The sequence below is a fragment of the Trichomycterus rosablanca genome, chromosome 15 (assembly GCF_030014385.1).
Source record: "Trichomycterus rosablanca isolate fTriRos1 chromosome 15, fTriRos1.hap1, whole genome shotgun sequence".
NCBI classification, from domain to species: Eukaryota; Metazoa; Chordata; class Actinopteri; order Siluriformes; family Trichomycteridae; genus Trichomycterus; species Trichomycterus rosablanca.
In genome coordinates, this window is record NC_086002.1 from 17,220,317 (window position 1) to 17,229,756 (window position 9,440).

General features: G+C 39.7%; 1 long non-coding RNA gene across 1 annotated transcript; it reads left to right on the plus strand.

Moving 5' to 3' along the window:
• The first annotated feature begins 4,037 nt into the window (after positions 1–4,037).
• On the plus strand, positions 4,038–5,429 carry LOC134329285 (uncharacterized). The gene is made up of 2 exons (XR_010014854.1): positions 4,038–4,300; positions 4,602–5,429. It is a non-coding gene; the product is annotated as an uncharacterized LOC134329285 (long non-coding RNA).
• The last annotated feature ends 4,011 nt before the right edge of the window (positions 5,430–9,440 follow it).

Here is a 9,440-nt window from a genome sequence, read left to right on the forward strand (position 1 = left end):
TACTGCAGAGTTAGTTCATGCAATTTAATAATGTTTGGTTGTTTATTGGCCGACAACAAGAAATACTATAATAGAAGATAAATAAATAAATGACGTGTCGGACGTCGGGCGATCGTCCAGTATAAACTAACACAACCACGTACAACATCCAGTACAGAAATCCCCATAATGTTTGTATTTACAGATAGAGCAAGTATATGCACATCACATATACAAACACAAGAGTCAAAACAACAGGAGACGCACCGCTACGTTATTATTACTTTCTCAACACTTAATGTGAAGTAAATACGTGCATGTCAGCACGTGCATGCCCTTGTATTGGTTTTTGAAACGAATAACGACTCGTTTTCTTGTTTTTTAACTTTGGGATTTGAAGTGAAAACGAATGACCAAAGGTACACGGAGCTGGAACCTTTTGTCTGGACTTGTTTTTGGCATTCTCTACAGAATACATTATTCTGCTGCTCATCTGACACTTTGAATTCGAACCATCTCCAAATAATTCCAAAAAAAGTCCTTATTTTTCTTTTTACTAAGCAGCTCCTCTTCGATAGCTCCTGTCATGTCTTTATCCGTCTCCATGCAATCGCTGCCTGCAGGAATTACTGGTGAAGCGGTGGGGAGGGGCGAGTTGTGTTCAGTGAGGGAGAGGGGCGGGGCAGGTGAACATGTGCAGACAAACTGGGAGAAGAGAAAGACGACCTGTCTGATCTAACTGGAACGCAACATCTATATCGATATATGCGATATTGTCTTATCTTATATCGCGTATGAAAATATATCGATATTTTATAAAATCTCGATATATCGCCCAGCCCTAATAGTTCCTACACGCAACTTATCCATGGAGATAAGATAGAGATAAAAAAGAGAACAGAAAAAGGCAGTAAAAGGGAAGATAAAAGCCATATTGTGTGATTTAAAACCCATAATTTTAGCAAGATTCCTTTGTTTCTTTCATTTCTTTCCGCAGCTTTGTCATGAACTTTCTTAGTCTATATCTTTTCTGCTGACTCAGTTCAGCCATTGTTGCACTCTGTCTTGCTTTTTCAACAGATTTTATGAATTTTTTGACATCTGGAAAAAATTCCATAACTTCTACTGTTTTCCCAAAAGTGTCATCCAAAAACTCGTTTAACTCATTTACTGAATAAAGCTTTTGGTCCGTCCCAGGGAGTGATACAGCCTCTGAGATATCTGAAGCGGCGTCATCCTCCATTATCTCAGATTGAGTATCGGTTTGGTCAGGTTTTATGAAATATTCTAAACCTTGAAAGTCATACTGAGAGGGGGGTCCACTCGTGACTTCCCTGACCACCACCTCACTTTCCAGAGTCATTTCCACAGTTAACATTAGTATTCACAATTCCAGAGTCATTATTACCAGTTTTAAAACTATTTGTCACATTTTCTATTTCATTGTTATTTTCAACCTGTCTATGCATAACATTTCTATTGTCATCAGCATTATTTGCAACCTCTGCCGCATTTTCAACATTGCTAATATCTTGAGTACTTCCAGACATAGAGGTCTTCACTGAAGAACTCTGGAACTCAGATGAATTGCTCTGAGTTTCGGACCCAGTAGAACCCACTGTCTGCTTATTCAGAACTTTAGCTCCAAATAGAGGGGGAAGGAGATATTTCAGCTCCTATCCCTGTGTGATTTACACTTTGAGCAGTGTTCTGCTCTGTAGTGCAATTCACACCCTGCCAGGCATTCTGCTTGCTTTGTTTGGGCTTTGACCCATCTTCCGCCTGTGCAGTGCTAGGCCCTGCCTCTGTGGCCCTTGTTTCAACTCTGTGTGGGCATCTGGTTTTTAAATGCCCTAGATCTCCACACTCAAAACATTTCATGTTTCCAGTACTGGCATACAGCATCTACCTTCATGCTTTACTCTGAATGAAATGTCTAAAATGGGTTCTTTTTCCAGAACCATGAGCACAGTTCTCCCAGGCCAGGCTGTGCTCTCACTGTGAGCTGGCAAAGCTGCACTTCCTAAAAGAGTACCTGAAGTACAGCTCTATCAGGAGTCTATACTATAGGAAGATCAGCAGCATCTCCCCTGAGTTCCTACACTGCGATAACACACACAAACTGCCCTATATACTGGGAGAGAAGAGTGGACTGATCACACATGCTGCACAATTTGTAGCAGCTTGTCACAATCTGAGGAACAACCAGTGAGGCTGATCACAAAGTATTATTGATTATTATTGATATTACATTGGGTTTTATTTTTATTTTTATTTTTTTTTATTTTACCATATCATGTTATTTTTTTACAGTTCTCCAAAAGTGCCACAAGGGGGCGACATTCAAAGTATTTTTTTAAACGGTCATAAGATCTCATATTAGTTTTTACAACAATTCTCAGAAACTGCCACAAAAAAACGACATCTAAATTTTTTTTACCATGGTCACAAATAAACACAAGGCCAAAATTACAGTGCTCTGTTTTCCTGCATATGCTCATAACATAGCTGTGTAGCTGTATTTACTTAACCAGAGCTTTCATATACATATACAATATTAGTTTACACTCTATCTTTATCCTGACTTTCTTTTCTTTGTTTCTTATTTCTGGCGGTCTCCTGCTTTAACTGGAAGCCCCGCCCTCAGTCACTCCACCCTATCTCTCATTGGTTGCAGTGGAGAACAGGCTGCAACCAATCAAAAGCCACTTGTACTGCAAAAAGACAGAAAGAGCAAACAACCAAACACGAATACATGAAAACAGAAAAAAAACGTGTCCCTCAGGCACGTAACAATATCATATCAGTATTTTTTTATTTTACAATTCTCCAAAAGTGCCACAAAAGGGCGACATTACAAGATTTTTTTATCAGCATGGTCACATGATCTCATTTTACCATAATATTATATAATAATAAATAATATTAGTTTTTATAACAAATCTCCAAAAGTGATACAAGAGGGCGACATTTCCATTTTTTTTTTTTTGACTGACCACAAATAATCACAAGGCTAAAATTACAGTGGTCTGTCTACCTGCATGTGCTCATAACACAGCCGTGTAGCTGTATTTACTTAACCAGTGCTTTAGAAGTATACACTCTATCTTTGTCTTGACATTCTTTTCTTTCTTTTTTTTTATTTGTGGCGGTCGTCTGCTGCTTTTGTACTGAAAGTCCCGACCCTAGTCACTCCATCATATCTCTCATTGGATGCAGTGGAGAAAACGCTGCAACCAATCAGCAGCCGCTTGTACTGCAAAAAGGCAGAAAGATAGAAAAAGAGAACAACCTAACACAAATACATGAAAACAGAAAAAAACACGTGTCCCTCAGGCACGTAACAATATTATATCACTATTATTTTTAATACTCCAAAATTGCCACAACAGGGCGACATTACAAATATTTTTTTACCATGGTCACAAGATCTCATATTACCACATCATATTACTTTTTTTGCAATTCTTTAAAAGTGCCACAAGATGGCGACATTAAAAGATTTTTTTTTACCCATTTGGTAAACTCATTTTACCATATCATGTTAAATTTTTTTTACAGTTTTCCAAAACAGACAGCGACATTAAAAGGATTTTCTTTTTACCATGGTCAAAAGACCTCATATTACCACATCATATTTCTTTTTTTGCAATTCTCCAAAAGTGCCAGAAAAGGGCGACATTACATTTTTTTTTTTATTATGGTCACAAGAAAACTGGCCACAAATAATCAATTAATCAAATAATAAAAGTACATTGTCTTTACATTTTTATTTTCAGTATTTAGCAGACGCTTTTATTTAAAGCGATTTACATTTTGCAGTCTAAGCAATTGAGGGTTAAGGGCCTTGCTCAAGAGCCCAAAGGTGGCAGCCTGGCAGTGATGCAACTTTCTGCTTACTAGTCCAGTATCTTAACTGTTAGGCTACAATTGCCCTTGACATTCTTTTCTTTTCTTTTCTTTTCTTATACTGAAAGTCCCGCCCCCAGTCACTCCACCATGTCTCTAATTGGTTGCAGTAGTGAACAGACTCGTAACAATATCATATCACGATGTAACCCCCGTTAAGAACATACCCTATACTTGAGTCACCCCTACAGAGCATGCGCATTCTTTTCCCTCCTTTATTCTCTCTCTGAGTGAGTGTGTGTCAGTGTGCAGAGGAGCTTGTGTTTAGTCACAGCCTCTATACAGAATATTAGGTTTATTAGAACACTGTAGTTGTGTTAAAAGTTCCCTGCTGCAGTATTTTTCTGAGTTTTGCCCTGAGCTGAACAAACTGACATTAGATGCTGTTATACTGTGAAGGAAAAAAACTCCGGTGAGTTCAGTTAAAGTGAATTCAGAAGGATTTATGTGTAAATATTAATATATTAAGGTGTTGGAAGTGCTTATAAGTGAGTGAAAGATTGATACTAATAAAACAACCGGAGTATAATGGGCTATATGTTATGTTATGTTTACGATAGCGGGTCTTTGAGCAGCCTAGTGTTAGCTCGGATTAGCGTTTGGCTAATATATACATTTGAGCCTTAAATGTTGTAATATTTTGGTTCAGTGTTATGTTGAGCTTTATATGTTTGAGAGTACATCATTATTAAGTGAAGTGCTGCACTATGCAGGTTGTTTTTTAAGGACAGAAAAGTTATCAGATTCCCGAGATCCAAGATGGCGAGCCAGACTGAAACTACGATTCCCAGCAGGCTGTGCTAGTGACGTCAGCAGCACCTGAGCACCGAGCAGCGCAGCAGAGAGAAGGAGAGAAAGAGAGACGCGCAGATAAGGGAGCGAAACACACACACACACACACACACACACTTTAAGTCTACCCGGGTAGTGAAGCATAAACACACTTTCTTTGAAACACACACCGAAAAAAGGGGTACAGAGAGACGTGATACACGGAAAGAAACCAGATCTTTGTTACTGAAATTTTACATTTTCTCCTTTTGGACTAAAAGGGGGTTATAAAAAAAACTGAACGTTATTGGTTAATGGTTGTGGATTGTGTTAAGTTTAAGCCGAGACTGTATGTAAATATTTGCTATTGTGATCCTGAAAGACAATTATTTCAGGAAATTGGGTTAATTTGAACTGGGTTATATCGCAGTGACTGGAAATATTTGTTTCTTTTTGTTTTTTTTGTATACACATATCAACATACACCCTATTATATCTTAGTATTTTAGATACACATTCCCTACACTACACTTTATTTAACTATTTCTTTTAAGTTCCTGGGTTAAGTGTATTACTGTAGTGGGAAATTCCTTTAAATTGCTACTGAAATTGAGCTCTATGTGAATTTTGTTTTATTGTACTTTATTATAAGAGTCACTTTATTGTTTTGATACTGTTGTGAAGAGCTAAAACCCAGAGTGTGGAAAAATTATTTTCTATTTAGTATTTTCTGTAAATAAATGAAAGAATTTCATTTATAAAACTATCAACTTTCTGTCTGTTGTAATTCTGTCCAAGCCCTCCTCCTAGAACCTAGTGAAGTACTGATATTGGTCCATAGGAACTATATAAAGTATTCACAAATCTCAAGGTTTATTTGTGATCTGTGTACATGTAGAGCTGGTGGTAATAATTACGATCAGAGTGAAATTATTCCACTACGGTTCAAGCCGTGCGTTACATCTTTTTGTGGCGAGCCAGCCAGGAGGGCTTCTGACAATTTGCAACCAGACTGTTTTTCACAAGTTAACGTTTTCCCCCAATTTTAGTACTTTTCTCTGTTCTTTAAATCTTGTGGTTTTGCACTTTCCATAATGGATATTGGGGAGGTATATGCTGTGAATGTGAGCAGATCACTTTATGTGTCTGGCATTTCGGGTAGTGAAACTCATGATGAAATGGTAATTGCCTTAGAACAATTTGGTACTGTGACAAAAGTTGTCAAGCTCCAGACAAAGCAGACAGGTGATACTATAGCCATTATCGAGTTTGATTCTGAAGCTCCCATTCTGAGACTTGAACCTGATTTTCCCTATGACCTTCCGAGAGCAGCAGACGCACAATGGGTTCTTGATGGCATAAAAAATTTGCCAGAGCTCCAGTCTGTGGTTCGAGGTAGGCAAAAGATACTGGAACATGAGTGTAAGAGTGTTGATTCTGACAATTCTGACAGTTCTTCTGATTCCTCCACTACAAGTGAAATCTCACCACGCCATGAGACACTTGGCAGTACCGTTTCTACTCCCCGAAAGTCCTCCCAAAGTGCAAGAGGGCCATGCCCCATGAACCCTGAGACCTTGAATGATATGATAAATTCTCCAGAGGTACAAAGGGTAGTGGTAGAACACATTATTAAAAATGAATCTGGGCCAGCACCGAACTATGGATCTAAATGGTTACGAGCTTTCTCAGGGAAAACACCAAAACCACCTGGGGAAGTAGACTTTGAAACATGGTGCCTTCATGTAGAGCTTATGTTTCAGGACCGCCTTCCTATTGATGTTCAGAGGAGAAAGATATTAGAGAGTCTTCTCCCACCAGCAGCAACAGTTGTAAAGCAACTTGGTCCATCTGCTCATCCTGAAGAGTATGTCACTCTACTTGAATCTGCTTATGGATTTGTTGAGGATGGAGAAGAAATTTTCGCAAAGTTTTTGAACACTCACCAGAACTCTGGAGAAAAAGCCTCTGATTATCTCCATAGACTACATGTTCTTATTGGTTCTGCAGTTAAACGAGGGGGTGTAAAACAATCTGATGCAAATCGCCACTTGCTAAAGCAATTTACCCGTGGTTGTTGGGATCACACCCTGATACTGAGTTTACAGTTGGAGGCAAGAATAAGTAATCCCCCAGATTTTTCAGAGTTCCTTCTTCTGCTTCGAACTGAAGAGGACAGAAGAGCTTCAAAACTAGAAAGAATGCAGAGACATTTCAGCAGTTCCAAGCAAAAACCATCTTTGAACGTTCACTCTGTATTTCACATGCCCTCACCACTGGATCCATATACTGAAACAATGCAAAAGTACATGAGTGAAACAGAACAGCTAAGGAAAGAGCTTGCTGAAGTAAAGTTACAACTTAGCGTACAAAAGTCCAACAAAGAGAAGAAACAAGATTCTTCGGAATACATAGACCAAGAGCATTTATCTGGGGTTCAGGCTAACTTTTCCCCCCACCAGGAATCTACCACCCTCAGGGCTGCTGTACAGGCCCATCAGGCTATGCCTAAGCCCCAGCCAAAGGCTTGGTTTTGTTTTAGATGTGGGCAAGATGGCCACCTTGCACGACAATGTGTTGAAACTATAAACAAATCGCTTGTTGACCAAAAGTATAAAGAGTTAAAAGTCAAGCAGGATGAGTGGAAAATCAGACACGGCCAGCCGTTAAACAGGTCAGGGCCACAGTAGAGGGACAAACTGGGGCCCACAATTTTGATCTTAGTCCCAACCAAACCAGGTGTGAGAGCTTACTTGAAACCCAACCACGTAACGATCTGATGTATGGACTAGTAGGCCCTAGGTGTATGGCCACTGTTGTTATTGAAGGTAGACAATGGCAGTCTATTTTGGATTCTGGTTCCCAAGTAACCACCCTGTCAAAGTCCTTTCATGAACAGTACTTACCTTCACATCCTATATTTCCTTTAAATGATCTCCTTGAAGTAGAAGGTGCTGGAGGTCATGTTGTTCCTTATCTTGGCTATGTTGCCATTAACGTCTCTTTCGATAGTAGTATTACTGGGCAACCAGCTGAAGTAAACACGCTGGCTTTGGTTGTTCCAGATTGTAGGTCTAACATCAGTGTTCCTGTGCTAATAGGCACTAACACCCTGGATATGTTATACAGTACATCTCTCCATTATGGTGACACTATGTCAAATGATTGTCAAGGGACACATTCCTATTCTGCTCTTTTAAGGGACTTGTGTCGCCGCCACAAAACAGATCAAGAAGATGGTAGGGTAGGCAAAGTAAGGTTGCAGAGCAAAAGCAATGTCGTCATCCCCGCAGGCCAAAAGGTCGCTTTGTCAGGCTATGCAAGAGATGTCTTGCACACACCTGGAGCCCCGCTCCTTGTTGAGCCACCAGTTCTACCATGTTTGCCCAGTGGTCTTGTTTTTTGTGGCTACATTATGACGAGTCCCTCTACGAACTCCTTCAAAGTTCCTGTTCTTATTAAAAATGAAACTGACCATACCATCACCATCCCTTCAAAACGTCTTGTGGCTGAACTATTTGTGCCAAAAGCGTACATTTCTTTTCCCCAGTCCCCAAGAGTTTCAGAGTCCAAGTTATGTGAGCATTCCAGATTTTCAGCTTCTTGTAGTATGTTAGCTCCTGTGAATGATCAAAACATGATTTCATTTAATTTGGATGAGTCTCCACTAAGTGCTGAATGGAAAGACAGAATAACCACCAAACTCAACTCTATTCTTGACGTGTTTGCCTGTAGTGACCTAGATTATGGCCACACAACAGCAGTCAAACATCATATCCGGTTGTCTGACCCCACACCATTTAAGCAGAGAGCTAGGCCCATCCACCCATCAGACTATGAAGCTGTTCGACTCCACTTAAAAGAGCTACAAGACGCAAGTGTAATCAGAGAATCAGAAAGCCCTTTCGCATCACCTGTGGTTGTAGTCAAAAAGAAAAGTGGCGCTATTCGACTTTGCATTGATTACAGGAAGTTAAACAGCCAAACTATTAAAGATGCCTACGCTTTACCAAATATCGAAGAAACTTTCTCAGTATTACATGGTTCCAAATGGTTTTCAGTTATGGACTTAAAGTCAGGGTATTATCAAGTGGAGATGGATGAGGAAGACAAGCATAAGACGGCTTTTGTTACTCCAATGGGATTCTGGGAATTTAATCGGATGCCCCAAGGTGTCACGAATGCACCAAGCACCTTCCAACGTGTCATGGAAAAGTGCATGGGAAGTATGAACCTGAAAGAGGTCTTGGTTTTTCTTGATGACCTCATCGTTTTCTCTGATACTCTGGAAGAACACGAGAGCCGCCTAATGCGTGTTTTAATGAAATTGAAGGATTTTGGGCTAAAACTTTCTCCGGAAAAATGCCATTTTTTCAGAAAGTCTGTTCGTTACCTTGGTCACATTGTCTCAGAGAATGGGGTTGAGACAGACCCTGAAAAGATATCCGCCTTGACGACCTGGCCTAAACCAAGAAACATCCGTGAGCTCAAATCTTTTCTTGGATTTACAGGATATTACAGACGCTTTGTTAAAGATTATTCAAAGATTGCAAGGCCACTAAATGATTTGACCGTTGGCTATGTTCCACCAAAGCGAGGAAAAAGAAGCAAGCCCCACATAAATGTTGCCCAAAATTTGGGGGATACATTCGGTGAAAAGTGGACTGTAAAATGCGATGAAGCTTTTAACACTCTAATTGAGAAATTGACAACTGCTCCTATTTTGGGTTTTGCCAATCCATACCTACATTATGTTTTACATACAGATGCTAGTGTACAAG